This window comes from Coptis chinensis, chromosome 2, assembly GCF_015680905.1.
Source record: "Coptis chinensis isolate HL-2020 chromosome 2, ASM1568090v1, whole genome shotgun sequence".
NCBI classification, from domain to species: Eukaryota; Viridiplantae; Streptophyta; class Magnoliopsida; order Ranunculales; family Ranunculaceae; genus Coptis; species Coptis chinensis.
The window spans coordinates 3,826,822-3,841,547 of NC_141457.1; the positions used below are offsets into that span (position 1 = coordinate 3,826,822).

At 37.8% G+C, this 14,726-nt stretch overlaps 1 pseudogene; it reads right to left on the reverse strand.

Moving 5' to 3' along the window:
• Positions 1-702: 702 nt before the first annotated feature.
• LOC147514420 (uncharacterized) lies at positions 703-2,060 on the reverse strand (annotated as a pseudogene).
• Between the last annotated feature and the right edge of the window lie 12,666 nt (positions 2,061-14,726).

A 14,726-nucleotide genomic window follows, 5' to 3' on the forward strand; every position in this document is an offset into this window, starting at 1 on the left:
TGATTCCGTGGAATGGTGATGAATGAGGTGATAATTGAGTAGTGGAGAAGAAGGTGGTAGTGGTTATGGTGGTAAGATATGAAGAATATAAAATGTAAGTTTGGGACTCTGTTAGTTGAGATACATATGGTGTAAGACGAGTCATTGATTAAAATCAAATGATTAAATGATGACTAATGATTTTAAGGGTAAATATGGTATTATAAAATTTTAGATGGATTGACAAGACCAAAATACAATGGGGTTTTTAGGTTTTGGTCCTCCTAATAATGGGGTAATTAGGCTTTGGTCCAACAATTATCGTTTATTAGGTTTTGGTCCTCCTGACCGTGAGTTGATTTGGTTGACTAACGATGGACGTCCACCCATCTCACATATTTTGATATTCCCCACAATACCCTTATGAGGTCCTGAGTTGACCATCTCCAATTTTGGTCTGACTAGCAGCACCAAGAAATCATTCGACGGTATGTGATGAGGCAATTGGTCAATCTTCGGAACAAGGCGATGGTCAATCTCGAGAACAAGGCGAAGAGGAGAATCAGAATCAAGGCGATGGGTTCGCCGGTTCAAGTAAAAGACCATTGGGTGTTGAGCAAGATGGTTCTGGGTATGGTTTTCGTTAAACATTTGAGTAATAACCCAACTAGTAGCCTGGATTCCTTCCACCTTCACTGACTCGGGCACGCCATTTCGATACCATTAAGTCTTTTTTCCCATTGCAGCTTCTACAACATCACCTCCAATCCATTTTCCAAACTACCCACCTGACCCCCTTTCAAGAACTAGTAGCCACACTCAAGATCTTCGACTTTCACTTTAGTCATTTCAAGACCCAATTCTACTTCACCATCAACATTCCAATCCTAATTCTTCTGTACAGCAAATCCTTTTCTCCAACTCATCTCTCCTGCCTTTTGAGACTAACTCTACTAGTTGGTCTGACCAGCAGCACCAAGAAATCGGGAGGTTTCAAAGAATGGTTGCTTGGAATGCTGGTACAGATGCAGACAGTGGAGGAGGTGGTGGTAGTGGAGTAGGATTTGTCTTCAATTAGCAACAGCCATCACAACCAGTACTCGGCCAAATAATAGAGTGAGATTACTTATCAGCACCTCTACCAAGCATCTCCTTGTACCTGAGAATAGAATCTAACCTCTGCAACTTCAATTGGTTCTTGAACTTGTTAATGAAATCATCTGCCTTTGCATCAACTTCTTCATCATCTCTGAAACTCTGCAAAGTACTCTTCCCTTCTCTTACAGTAGCTGGTCTAGTAACTTGTATATCTCCAGATGCTGGTTTTGTATCAGATTAAATGTTCTTGTTACATGATGATCTTCAATATTGTGATAAGTTTCATCCATGGGAAGATGATGGTTCTCATCGAGATTCTCATCAAGATTCTCATATGGGAATTGGTCAATGTGCTGTTTATCATCATGGGGTATGTTAAAAGTGTCTAAAAATTGTTGGGAATGTTCTAGTTCTGAAGGTTGAAGTGTAGTTATTGTGATTGAAGAAAATGGGTTTAGTTCTTGGGACTTGTAACGATATAGATTAATTGATTTCACGCGTTGTAAAAGAGATGGAGATCTAAGTAACCGGCCGGGTTGTTGGTTATTGTTGTTGTTGTTTTCTCGGTTCTGTTTCTGAGTTCCAAAACCACCAGAAGCAACAACAATGGTTCCAATCATGGGGTAAGTAATCGACGGTTTGTTTGATGTCCCAAAACCTCTGCAGAAATTGGTTTCATCACTTTAATTCGATATCTTTCCAAATCTCTCGTTGTCAGTATTCCTCTAGCCTTTTTAACATCTTTAACTAGATTGCTGGCTATGGAGCCATTATAGAATGCTTCTGGCCCATGCCTTCCAATTATTTGAAGTGTTTGTGCTAGTTTCGTGTTCCGGCACATACTGCCTTGTTGCAAGAGGGTTCCGTTTGATGTGAATATATCATGAAGTCCCTTGTCGGCCATGATCCCCAATCTTGTTCTATCCATTTGCATGTAGAGATAAGGAGAGATTTTGAATCCCTTTCGAGCAAGATGCTCTGCTGGTCTCTGACCTTTCCCAGGTAGCTTTCCATGTTGTTTCCAAGCTTCATAAAGCCCCGCAAGTTCCCCAATAACTGCAATAGAAAGTGCACCAAAGCAGCTTTTGAGGCAAAGCATTTCCAAAGATACATGTTCTGAAATGAAACGAGAGAATTGGATGAAGAAGTAAGAAGTTAAGATATTTGCAACCCACAAGTTTCTGAGTTTGACATCAAGAACAAGCACCAGTTAGGCTGTGGTCAACGTCGTCACTGATAATCTTGTTATTTCTTTTGTGCTGAAGACACGTGTCTCATCACATACCGTTGATTTGGTGTCAAACTACAAAATTGGAGATGGTCAACTCGGTCAATATTGACCTTATAAGGGTATTGTGGGTAATAGCAAAATATGTGAGATGGGTGGACGTCCATCGTTAGTCAACCAAGTCAACTCACGGTTAACTCACGGTTAGGAGGATCAAAACCTAATAAACGATAATTGTTGGACCAAAGCCTAATTACCCCATTATTAGGAGGACCAAAACCTAAAAACCCCAAATACAATAAACGATTAATTGTGGACCAAATCCTAATATCACTATTATCACTAGGACCAAACCCTAATATCACTATTATCACTAGGACAAAACTGCAAAATACCAGTTAAGTGATGGCTGTTGATTAGTTTCACGTGCTGTACACGTGTTAGGGTAATTTGGGTATTAAGAAAGTATAGACGGACCTATGTCAATTTGGGACTAAACTGCAATAAACGATTAATTGTGGACCAAACCCTAAATTCGCTATTAATAGTAGGACCAAAATGCAAAAGACCCTTTAAATATTCACAACCTTAAAAAATGCAATTCAAGAAATTTAGGATGAATTGCAGTACATTCATTTGATTTGTCATAGTTTTTTTTGATAAAGTATACATCAATTAAAAAAAATAAGAAATCAAAACCTTGGAAGCTTTCAATCCAACAAGAAGCTTGCTTGCAATTGCTCCTGCAAAAAAATCACATCTTATCCATAATTTTTTTTGGCTTCTCAAGTTATACTTAGTCACATATGGTGACTCTATGTTTCTTATTACATCCTCTTTTCAAGCCAATAGCTTACTATAACCCTCTTCAAGCATTAAACACTGAAGTCAAAATCCATATTTCAACTAAGGTAAATGGTAATTAAGCACCTCTAAATACTTTAGAACAAGCTTAAGTAACAACATAATATCAAGACAAAAAAAAACTGACGAAACATAACAAATTTGCTAAACAGAGAGGATAAAGAGTGTCAGGAAAAACTAATAGTGGGAGCTAAGCAAACAAACAAACCAAAGGGAATGAGGTACATTTTATGCACCTGTTTAATCTAACTTGAAAAATGAAATTGATAAATAGGACTGAGTGAATTACAAACCAATGATGCTAACTTGAATGTATTGAATATTTCCCAGTAAAGTTGAAACTTCATATAGCCAATGTTTGGATCCGTAGCAAAAGGCATTAAGCTCCAATCCACTAACTTCGATTAAGGTAACTGTCAAAAGTATGTAAGCGACACAAATATATGAGACTGAAATCTAAGGAGCCACAAACAAATACTTAGACACCTAGTGCAAGAGTAGTAAGAGCTTTTAAACTTCTAGTAGATTACTTGTCATAGTCCATGAAAACCTTATGCTGTCTTAAAGCAGTCCTGTAGGAAACAAAAACGATTTATAAAGACCAAATTGGCAGGCTTCAAGGCATCAACATATAGAGCTCAATTTTCTAAACGTTTCTGAATAAGTCTAACACGCAAACCTTCAGCTCCAATTTTCAAATTTTAATCTTCAGAGCTATTTAAACCTCTGAAAAAAAGTGTCCGCTCCCAAAAATAGATGTAGTAACTCCATTGCTAATTTGCTATCACATGTTATCTCACTGTACAGAGGACATCAATCTATAACTTGAGTTCCATTAGTGATTTTGGGATGTGAATTTGAATGTAGAGTATAAAAACGCATGTTCAACACAACCTCCTGGTACTGCAAAGAAGCATTCTGATTCCCATTAAGAAAAGAACTCCTAATTGTTTCAGTAGTCATGTATGTATTACTGCCATGTTGTTTTGTATGATCTCGAAAATTCTACTCTTCCCTGCTACACGTAAAGCGCCTCATAAGAAGAAACTACTATATAGGAAAAGTATTATTTGATAGTATTAGATTCCTTTTAACTTGCTTAGGACTTCATCTGTACCAACAAACGTGAAGGGTATTCCCCTCCCTCAGGAAATTCAACTAGAATCGTCATAGAAGCTGAAAAGTAATATAAGTTTCATGCAAACGGTAAATTTTGTTACCATCTGCAATAATAATTGAAGTATGCAAAGGAACCAAGCAGCAATGCCACACTTGAAGCTCTAGATAACATAATCATCCTGTAGGACGCACACACAAAACGCAATTCAAAAAAATAGATATCCACATCAACCAAACAGGAAAACTACAAAAAAATGATAACTTAAATCAAAGAACTCATTAGATGAACACACTTTTGAAAGCAAGGTACCAATATGGAACATCGCTGAGGTCAACACACAAAATTAACACAATTAAATAAGAGATATAATAGTGTTCTACCTCGCTCCAAATCAAGTCAGTTAAATTTATATAGTCGAGCATCATGTCCAATAATGTCCAAGACATCAAGGTCTCAAATATGTTATCAAGATATGCCTTCAAATGCATTGAAATCAATGATTAAGATGAGTTAAACTTTAGTTACTACTCATCTTAGCGAAATCAGTCTATGTATTACCACTCTATCGATACTAAAATTCCCAAGGCCATTCTTATAATTTAAGACAGTTTGCTATCACACTAAAGTTGAAAGTGCTTGTGGCCATTCTGCTGAGATATCTACTCAAAAGGCACTTATGTCAGTCTGCAACACATAATTTAAGAGCAGAAAAATGAAGGACCTTCAATTTAATTGCTTTGGACGGTCACTTGATTTAGAGAAAACTTGGACAAAAACTAATACAAAGGATTGGAACTTAAATAATGAATAAAAAAATCTGGATGATGCAAGATTGAAGGGAGAGGAAAACTTGGTCTAAGCGTACTCAAAGTTTTAGTATTACCTGCCAAATTCAGCAACAACAATTTCCAGACAGTACAATGCACACCATTTAGCTACCTCTATTGCAACATTTCATGGTATCTTTAAAAAGCGATATGATGCTCACTATTTAACCTCCTTCATTATAGCAAAAATAATTCCTTTTTACCCTTCATATGAAATTAGCGCATAAAAAGTGGGGAGATTTGAGGGTCACGTTAACTTTAAATAAACATTTTCACAACATACAACCCCATTAAAATCAGAAAATCAACATTAAAAGTAACAATATACAACCCCATTAAAATCAGAAAATCAAAAATATGATTTTATTGTAAAATGAAAAAACTCACAATTATGACGATTTCACGATGCTATACCTATGTTATGCTTGCAAGTTCTTATGTTGATATTAGAACACCACGATATCGTCATTCACACTTTCATTTCTCTTCCCACCCTTCTTAAAGTTGTATTACTGCCACTTGTTTTACTCTCTTCAAAACTGAAAGAAAACAAGAGAAAAGGAATAGGCAACAACAAGTTTTTTTTCTCAATAATCAAATCGCCAATAGAGAGATCAAGTACAAAGAGGGAGGAGAAGCCATGAGGGTTTAAGGCCAATAAAGTCGGTATTATTATTAATGGTAATAAAGTGTGTATTAATGGTAAGCCTACCTTAGCAAACAATTGAAATTGTTGATTTTCGACCTGAATTAACACAAAAATCCTTAAAGGCATTCTTTCAACTAAATAACTGAGAAAACTTATTCACATTTATCATACTTGAATTTTGATTTCAGTTAATTGGACTTGATAGTAAGGATCTTCGTGCAAAGCTCGAAGAGTTCCTTTCATATCGATTCCTTTCTTTTCGTTGTTAAGGACTACTACATCGAATCCGGCCAATCTACCTTTAAAATTCAAAAATTCCTTTCAAACGGAATCGTATTACCTTGAACTTTTGACTCTATTCCAACAACGGGAAACCACAGTCTATACCTAAGATAAAATAGCATACAAACATGCCTTTCACAAAAAGCAAGGAAGTCCTCCTCAGAAGTAATATCATATATACTAAACCTTAACTGCCAAACAAACCAACAAAAACACATGAAGTTCACATTCTCAAATCTCACGCAGTGATCACACAATAGAATCCAAAAACAAAAAGTCAAGAATTTTTTTTGAGAAAACCACTTTTAGATGCTACAGGTTGCAAGCAAAACCCGAAACCCAATTTCACGCTTCTAAAAAAGAAAACCACAAATCTTCAAAAGGCTCGCCTTCAAAGTAGTGATCTTTCAGACTTTAAAAGGCAAAAAACGAACCCAATTTCTTGAAAAGGTGGGCGAATAGAGAAATTGTTGAATGGGTTAAATGAAATTTGGTGTGATCGATGCAAAAATTGTAAGAAAGTAAAAGGAAAAGATCTAGAATATAAGGAAATATCTAACCTTTTGAAATCGAGAGATTTTTTTTTTATTTACTTCTCCTAGCAAATTTCACAAAAATAGGTTTGCCCACAAGTTTTTAGATGGTATCTATTACACTAAACTATCTGACTTCGAAATCTTAAAAGAAATTATAATTCTCCACACTTTCATTATAGGCAAAAGAACATATGGTATAGACACCACTTTGTGGCTCATTAAGTTCACGGATCCAGCCCAAATCAATTAAGCCCAAGGGCTTAATCTTAGCTACACCCAATAACTGGTCTATTTAAGAATATGTCCAAGTTCATTATTGTAGAAAGATAAGGATAAAAGTTCAAAGAGATAACAATTCTTTTGACAAACAAACACAGTTCTCTTAGGACTCAATCTCTACCAATTCATAAAAAACATTCTTTCTCACAACAAGAAACTACGTTGAAACTTAATCCCTAGATAATAGATCTTGGGTACGTAGGCAGCCATTATCTTGGTTCAGTTTCATCTCCTCCAACATTAAATTCCTCTGTTTCTTAGTGCGTTCTTTATTATTTGCTCTTGTTGTGTTGAAGCAGGTTATTGCCGAAACATAATTGGCACCTTCTGTGGGTTTTTTAGAATCCATTATCACGTGAAGCAATCAAGATGGTACACAAGAAGCAGACCGAACTATCAACATATTCCTCCTGCCAATACGAATCACAACCCTCGAAATTCAACACGGCTAATGCAAGAACCGTTGAACAATCGAGTTGCTCTTAGTGGTACGATTAATTTTCAACATCCAACTACAGCACTGCCGCCACCACCACCGCCTCTGTCTCCGCCGCCGCAAACGACAGTACAAACGCCGCCGCACCACCCCTAACAGTCTTGCAATAAGAAAACCTACAAGTAGGTAATCATCTACATGGTCCACCGTCCGTCTATGTTGATCTTTTAGTTGACATGGATATGGACGTGAACATTACTCTCACACCAACTAACGGAATAGGTGATGGTAACAGCCAATATACCCATAATACGGTTGAGCGTGAGTTATGACGAGTCAACATTTTGAAAAGGAACTTGAGAAGGAAGCTCGCAAAGAGACAAAGGCCAATGGACGATGTTGTCAATTCAACTACATCAAGGCAACCATGCAGGGATTCAGGCCATTCCAGTGTATGGGACCGTCTTGAAGATCCACTTCTAGTCCTCAGCAACGTGATACTTCTCAAGCATAATCAACAGTACACGCTCTAAGAGTAATGACCCTATTACCCAAACTTGTGGGGAGATTTGGATTGGCAGGGATAACTACTACCCTAGACATGTCTCATCACAGACAAGAGCAACAAAATATGGAGGAGCGGTATAATTATATCGACCATCCTGCCAAGGGTGACTACTGGCCTAGACAGGCTGGTTATAGGAATAGAGAAAGACAATAACCGGTCAGAGCTAATTGTGGGTACCACTAAAGATTTCTAACTCCAATAAGAGACAATGGAAGGTATCTGTAACGCCCGTATTTTTTAATACGTATTTTTTTTATATTTATTAATTAATTAAATTATTTATTTTCAAAATTCGTCGGACCGGACTCGGGATATGTGGGCCTGGTTTTTGGGCCCGAGTCTGTGTTGGGCTTGGGTTTCGGACCCAAGTATATAAACACATTTTTCTAGAAAATAGGGTTCTGGAGAATAGAATAATGAAAATGGAGGAGAGATGAAAATTTGGATTCTTTGGAGGCGTTGGAGTTAATGACGAATCGGGCTAGGAGGGATCGAGTCGATTATACAGTGAGTAGCTATTTGGCTATTTCACGGATTTGTAGTTTACACACACATCGGCGTATACTGTTTCGTTTTTATACGGTTCATTATCCTGTTGTATTGGAATTCGTGCTATTTGTGTTATTAAATTTTATTAAATTCGGATTTGAATTTAACATTAAACCTGTTGAAACTTCGGAAACTTCGACATTTCATTGTCGAAGGCGATGGGCGTTAATGGCGAGAAAGCCGGATACCAAGAATCGCCGATTACCATTTTATGTAACTAGTAGTGTTGTTTTATTTTGTTGTTTTGTTGATGGCGAGTGGTTGGAATCTTGTCGGAAGTGGTAGAAGCCGGATTAATGGCGTGATTTATTTGAAATTAGCGATGGCGGTCGGTGTTGGGCTGTTTTTTGTTTGTAGTTTGGTTGATTGGTTTTGTTGATTGTATTGTTGAAGTGAGGTAGTGTAGTAGAGTGAGGGGGCAGCTGTTGGAAGCTTGAGGCCGGCCATTAATGGCGGCAGTAAAATTTCTAGATCCGGTTTTGGTGATATTTGGATTGAATGTATTAGAGTTTTTGTATTTGTTAAAGTGGTGGGGGTTTACACCCTCTTCACTTTCGGTTGGTTTGATTGGGTGGTTGTGTAGAGGAGTGGTGGCCGGATTTTCGGTGGTGAAGAAGATGAAACGGTAGATGTCGGTTTGGGCTTGGGCCCGGGTTGGTTTATTTGGGCCGAGGTTATGTTTTGTTGTGGTTGGGCCCGATTTTGTTATGGGCGAACCATATTAGTTATGTTGGACCGTTCTCTTTGTTTTCTTTGGGCCGAACCCAAATTAAAGTGTTGGGCGAGTTCCATATTAAGTTGTGAACGGGTTTTGGTTTAGTTTGAGCCAGTTTAGGTTAAGTTGTTTGGGCTAAAACTAATTGTTTTTCTTTGGGTCTTTAAGCTGTTTAGACTTTCGAGTTCTAAGGTTTGGGGCTTGCGGTTGGGTCCGAACCATGACCCGGGTCATGAGCCCATGAGCCATGCACTTTTGACCTTAGCCATGAACCATGGCTATGACCACGAACTTTGTCGAACACCTTAAAGCGGCGGTTTGACTTTGACAATAACAGTTTGACTTCGACCATGACGTGTTGATTTTGACGTTGACCATGATGTGTTGACTTTGACCATGATGGGTTGATTTTGATTTTGACCATGATGTGTTGACTTTGACCATGCTGGGTTGACTTTGATTTTGACCATGATGGGTTGATTTTGATTTTGACCATGATGTGTTGACTTTGACCATGCTGGGTTGACTTTGATTTTGACCATGATGGCATGATGTGTTGACTTTGACCATGCTGGGTTGACTTTGATTTTGACCATGATGGGTTGACTTTGACCGTTGACATTGGACTTTGACTTTGACCATGATAGGTTGACTTTGGCTTTGACCATGATGTGTTGACTTTGACCATGATGGGTTGACTTTGATTTTGACCATGATGTGTTGACTTTGACCATGATGTGTTGACTTTGACTTTGACCATGATGTGTTGACTTTGGCTTTGACCGTTGACTTTGACATTTGACCGTTTGACTTTGACCGTTGACTGTGAATGTTGACTTTTCTAGTTTTTCACATATTGGACTATATGGATAAATATAGAAATAAAATGTTGTCGATATTATATAACTTGGTTTGTCATTATCTAATTTAGATTTGACGTGAGTAGTGTGTAAAGCATATATATATATTGGGCTTTGATTGTGGACTGTGGACTGTTTATTTGTGCTACGTTTTGTGTGTATATTATATGGACATATAGTAATAAAATGCTGTGGAAGCCTGTATATTGGGTTGTCATTATCTAAGAAAGATTTGACAGTGATGTTGTGTATTTTTGACACGTGACGATATTGAGATGTTAGGAGACATTATATTCCTAATACGTTATAATAAAAATGTATGCGATACGTTGAAACATTGTGACATGATATAATATGCTGGGATAGTTATATTACTGCAATATCATGGAGAAATGTATATACACTCCCTTATTTTATATGTGAGATGCTAATATAGTATTGGTGAATATTTGCCCACGGGAGTGTGGTGTAGTGCAATAATATATTGGCCTTGAAAGAATGAAAGTGACTATGAGATATAATTGAGATGTTTCTAGATATTATGGCTTTAGTGCAATAAAGTAATTGACCGCGCGACGTGATATAGTAGAAATGTTTATGAGTCATTAATGTATGACACTGAATAAATTACATAACGAAAATCCTAGAACCCGACTACCACAACTCATGTGATTGGCCCTTCCGGCGTTTCGATTAATCCGAATGGCCTTCGGCTGACCCCTCTGGCGTTTGATTAATCTGAATGGCCTTCAGCGACCACCTTCCGGCGTTCGATAAAAATTTGAATGGCCCTCCGGCGATAACCCGAATAGTGGCTTGATTATTCCGTTCGCAAAATAGAACGATGATGCATAATATTTTATGCGAATAGTGGCGGTGCTTACATAGATTTGGCTTCCGTGTGAGGATTTACGGTGTCGCGGCATCCCATTTCGAGGTGGTTACATACGCGAGGAGTGGCTCATTATGTAAGGGGAGGCATGTGGATGTACATGTTCGGTTGGGTAGCGATTGTGGTAGCCAGGGAAACTAGGTAAGACATAGATACGACGTGAATTTTAGGGACACGCAAAGAAAGTCTAAACTAATCTAATTATGGTAATGTGTTGGTTAATGATGTATCTTTAGATAGATGATTGTATATGCTTGGCTGGTTATAGTTTAGTTAGAACATAAGGCGCCTCGATGGAGGAACTACATGCCTTATTTATTATGAGTATAGTTTGTTGTGTGGTTAGTGGGAAGTTAAGGCGCCTCAGTGGAGGAACTACCTACCTTAGTTATTGAACTTAAGGATGTTGTACTAGTCGTTGAAAGTTAAGGCGCCTCGGTGGAGGAACTAACTGCCGTATGGATTATAGATATATTTGTATAAGTATATATTGTTTTTAGAGCTACTCACACCAAAGCATTTTTATAATGCTGACCCGATTTGCACGCGTTTGCTTATCAGGTGTGTTCATTCAATGAACATAGTTGATAAGTTTTGACAGGTTTAGTGTTGAAGAAGGTTGGTGCTTTGCGTGTGGTTTTGCGTTAGCATTGCATTTCGGGATGTATTTTGTTTTCCTTAAGGTGATATAGATTTTCAGTCTAGACAATGTATTTGTACTTTCATTTGTAATTTTAAATAAGGAGTTATTGAAAAGAGATTTGTAACCTAATCTTATTTGTAAATTTTTGTAATGAAGAGGACATTTGTTTAATTGAAATTTTTATTGGTTTTTAATTATCCGCATATTTAAAACTGTTTATGGGTTTTTGGGAGTGGAGAGTGCGTCACACCTCGGAGATCGAAGAGTCGGGAACAAATAATGTTTTTTTTCGAATTCTGTCGAAATTCGGGGTGTGACAGTATCCTTCTCTACATGGGCATGACCGATGGCGTCTAGCTGTTTGATCAAATACTTTAACTCTGACGGAACAACAATTGAAATAGTTTATTGCAAAAGAACTTAACAATAGAGAGTCAAGGGATGTCAGATAAAATTTGACGGTCAAGGATGGGTACTTGATAAGTTATGAAAAAATGTCATCCAGACAGGTTTGACCTGATAGGGAAAATCGTCATCCTAGACCGGACCAACCTGACAGGGAAGGCCAACCTCGTAGATTTGAGGAAAATCGCCATCCTAGACAGGTCCGACCAGGCAGGGAAATAAGGCTCATGGAAGAAAGTATAAGGAAGACCGTCATCCCAGACCGGACAGACCTGATAGGGAAGGCCAACCTTGCAGATTCGAGAAAATTTGTCATCCTAGACAGGTCCGGCCAGATAGGGAAAGAAGGCGTCACGGAAGAAAATATAAGGAAGACCAATATCCCAAACGAGATAGACCTAACAAGGAAGGCCGACCTCATTGACCTGAGGAAAATTGCCATCCTAGACAGGTCTGATCCGATAGGGAAGGAAGATGTCATAGAAGCAACTAAAGGGAAGACCACGTTCCCAGACAAGTTACTGACCTAGATAGGCTGGTTACACGCAAAGAAAAAGACAATCTCCAGTCGGACCCGAACGTGTGTACCGCCTAAAATCTCCAACTCTTGTAAGAGATAATAGCAGGCGTCATCCTCCACATAGGCTCGACTGGGGGCGTCTGTCTGTTTAAATCTTCTGGATGAAATGGATTTCACCCCGCTTAGCACGAAGTCCCTTTGATGTAACTTCCACAAATAATGGTCACGGGCATGAAGAGCTTTGTCGTTTCTCAAGGGGAATTAGGTAAAGAAGTTACCTGTAATTTTGCAGGCTTATAGTACAACGCCGAAGTATTCAACTGTGTTACCACCTTTCAACCTTGAATATGGCACTGAATTAGTTTCATCCACAGAGCTGATTTCCAATACATCTCGATGGTTGCTGTTGAAACAGACTCAAACGACATTTTTACCGTACCGTTACGAAGTTCTTTTACATTTTTATATTTTATCCATCAATAAAGACATTCAACTTCCATTCTTATATGTTTGGTTGTCCTTTATTACATTACTCTATTCTTCTGTACTCCTCTTTTCAACAATGTTGTCATTCATTAGCATTAATTCCAAAGAGGTCATCCATGTTATGCCTTCTTCGGTCCAAGTATGTCGCATTCATGCCTGCTTGAAGGAAATCCGAGTCAATAAGATGGTTATTCTTGCTCTGTACGGTTATTGGAATACTCTCAAATTTTAATATCCTTGTGAATTCCACTACTAAGGCAACAATGTTGTGTTTGGTCCAAGTGCAAGAATGACAACCTTGCACCTGCAGAAAATTCCAGACCTTGCCTCAAGTTTGGTACATGTGTTGTTACACCTGAATAGCTAAGGTCATTAAGGACCACCGTGGCCCCTTTGTCTTAGTTTTTTCATTGACAACACTGGGGGCGAGACTTACACTTTCTTACACTGATTTTATATTGGAGGCGTATGTATTCCCCCATTATATCACCATCATATTTTTCTATCAACATGCATCAAACAACACAAGATCAAAAACAAGAACTGATGTTGCATTTCCATTAAAGGTCGGTATTACTTTTCCTACTTTTATTACACACTCAACGTTCTATTACTTTCCCTCTAGAAAAGGCACACCTTTCGGAGCAACTTTTAACAGTATCCATATACAAACTTTCGCCAATTACTTTCGCCTCCTTTCGCCAATTATTTTCGCCTCCTTTCGCCAATAACTTCCGCCAATAATTTTCGCTAATCATTTCCGCCAATTATTTTCACCTCCTTTCCCCCAATAGCTTCCGCCAATAATTTTCACTAATTATTTTTGCCAATAATTTTTGCCTCCTTTCGCCAATAACTTCTGTCGATAATTTCCGCTAATTATTTTCCTAAACTATTTTCGCTAATTATTTCCGCCAATAACTTCCGCCAATTATTTCTCCCAATAACTTCCGCCAATAATTTTTGCCAATTATTTCCGTCGATAAACTTCCGCCAATTATTTCAGTCTCCGGTTGCCAATATTCCAGTCTCCTTTCGCCACTAATTTCCGCTAATTATTTCCATCAATAATTTTCGCTAATTATTTCTGCCAATAATTTCCGCATCCTTTCGCCAATAACTTCCCCCAATAATTTTTGCCAATTATTTTTGCCTCCTTTCGCCAATAACTTCCCCCAATAATTTTCGCTAATCATTTCTGCCAATTATTTTTGCCTCATTTCCCCAATTTTTGCTAATTATTTTCGCCAACTATTTTCGCTAATTATTTCCGCCAATAACTTTCACCAATTATTTCCGCCAATAATTTCTACCAATAACTTCCGCCAATAATTTTCGCTAATTATTTTCGCCAATAATTTCCGTCAATTATTTCCATCTCCTTTCGCCACTAATTTTCAATAATTTTCGAAAATTATTTCCACCAATAAACTTCCACTAATATACTTCCGCCAATTATTTTCGCTAATTACTTTAGCCAATAATTTTCTACAATTATTTCCGCAAATAACTTCTGTCAATAATTTTCGCCAATTATTTCCGCCAATAAACTTCCGCCAATAATTTTCGCTAATTACTTCCGCCAATAATTTTCGCTAATTATTTCCTCCAATAATTTTTGCTAATTACTTCCGCCAATAATTTTCGCCAATATACTTATGCCAATGATTTCCGCCAATAATTTTCTCTAATTATTTCCGTCTTTTGTCGCCAATAATTTTTGTCTCCTGTCATCGCCTACTGTCGCTTTTGACAATGAGATTACGCACGCCAATACTTTATAACATTTA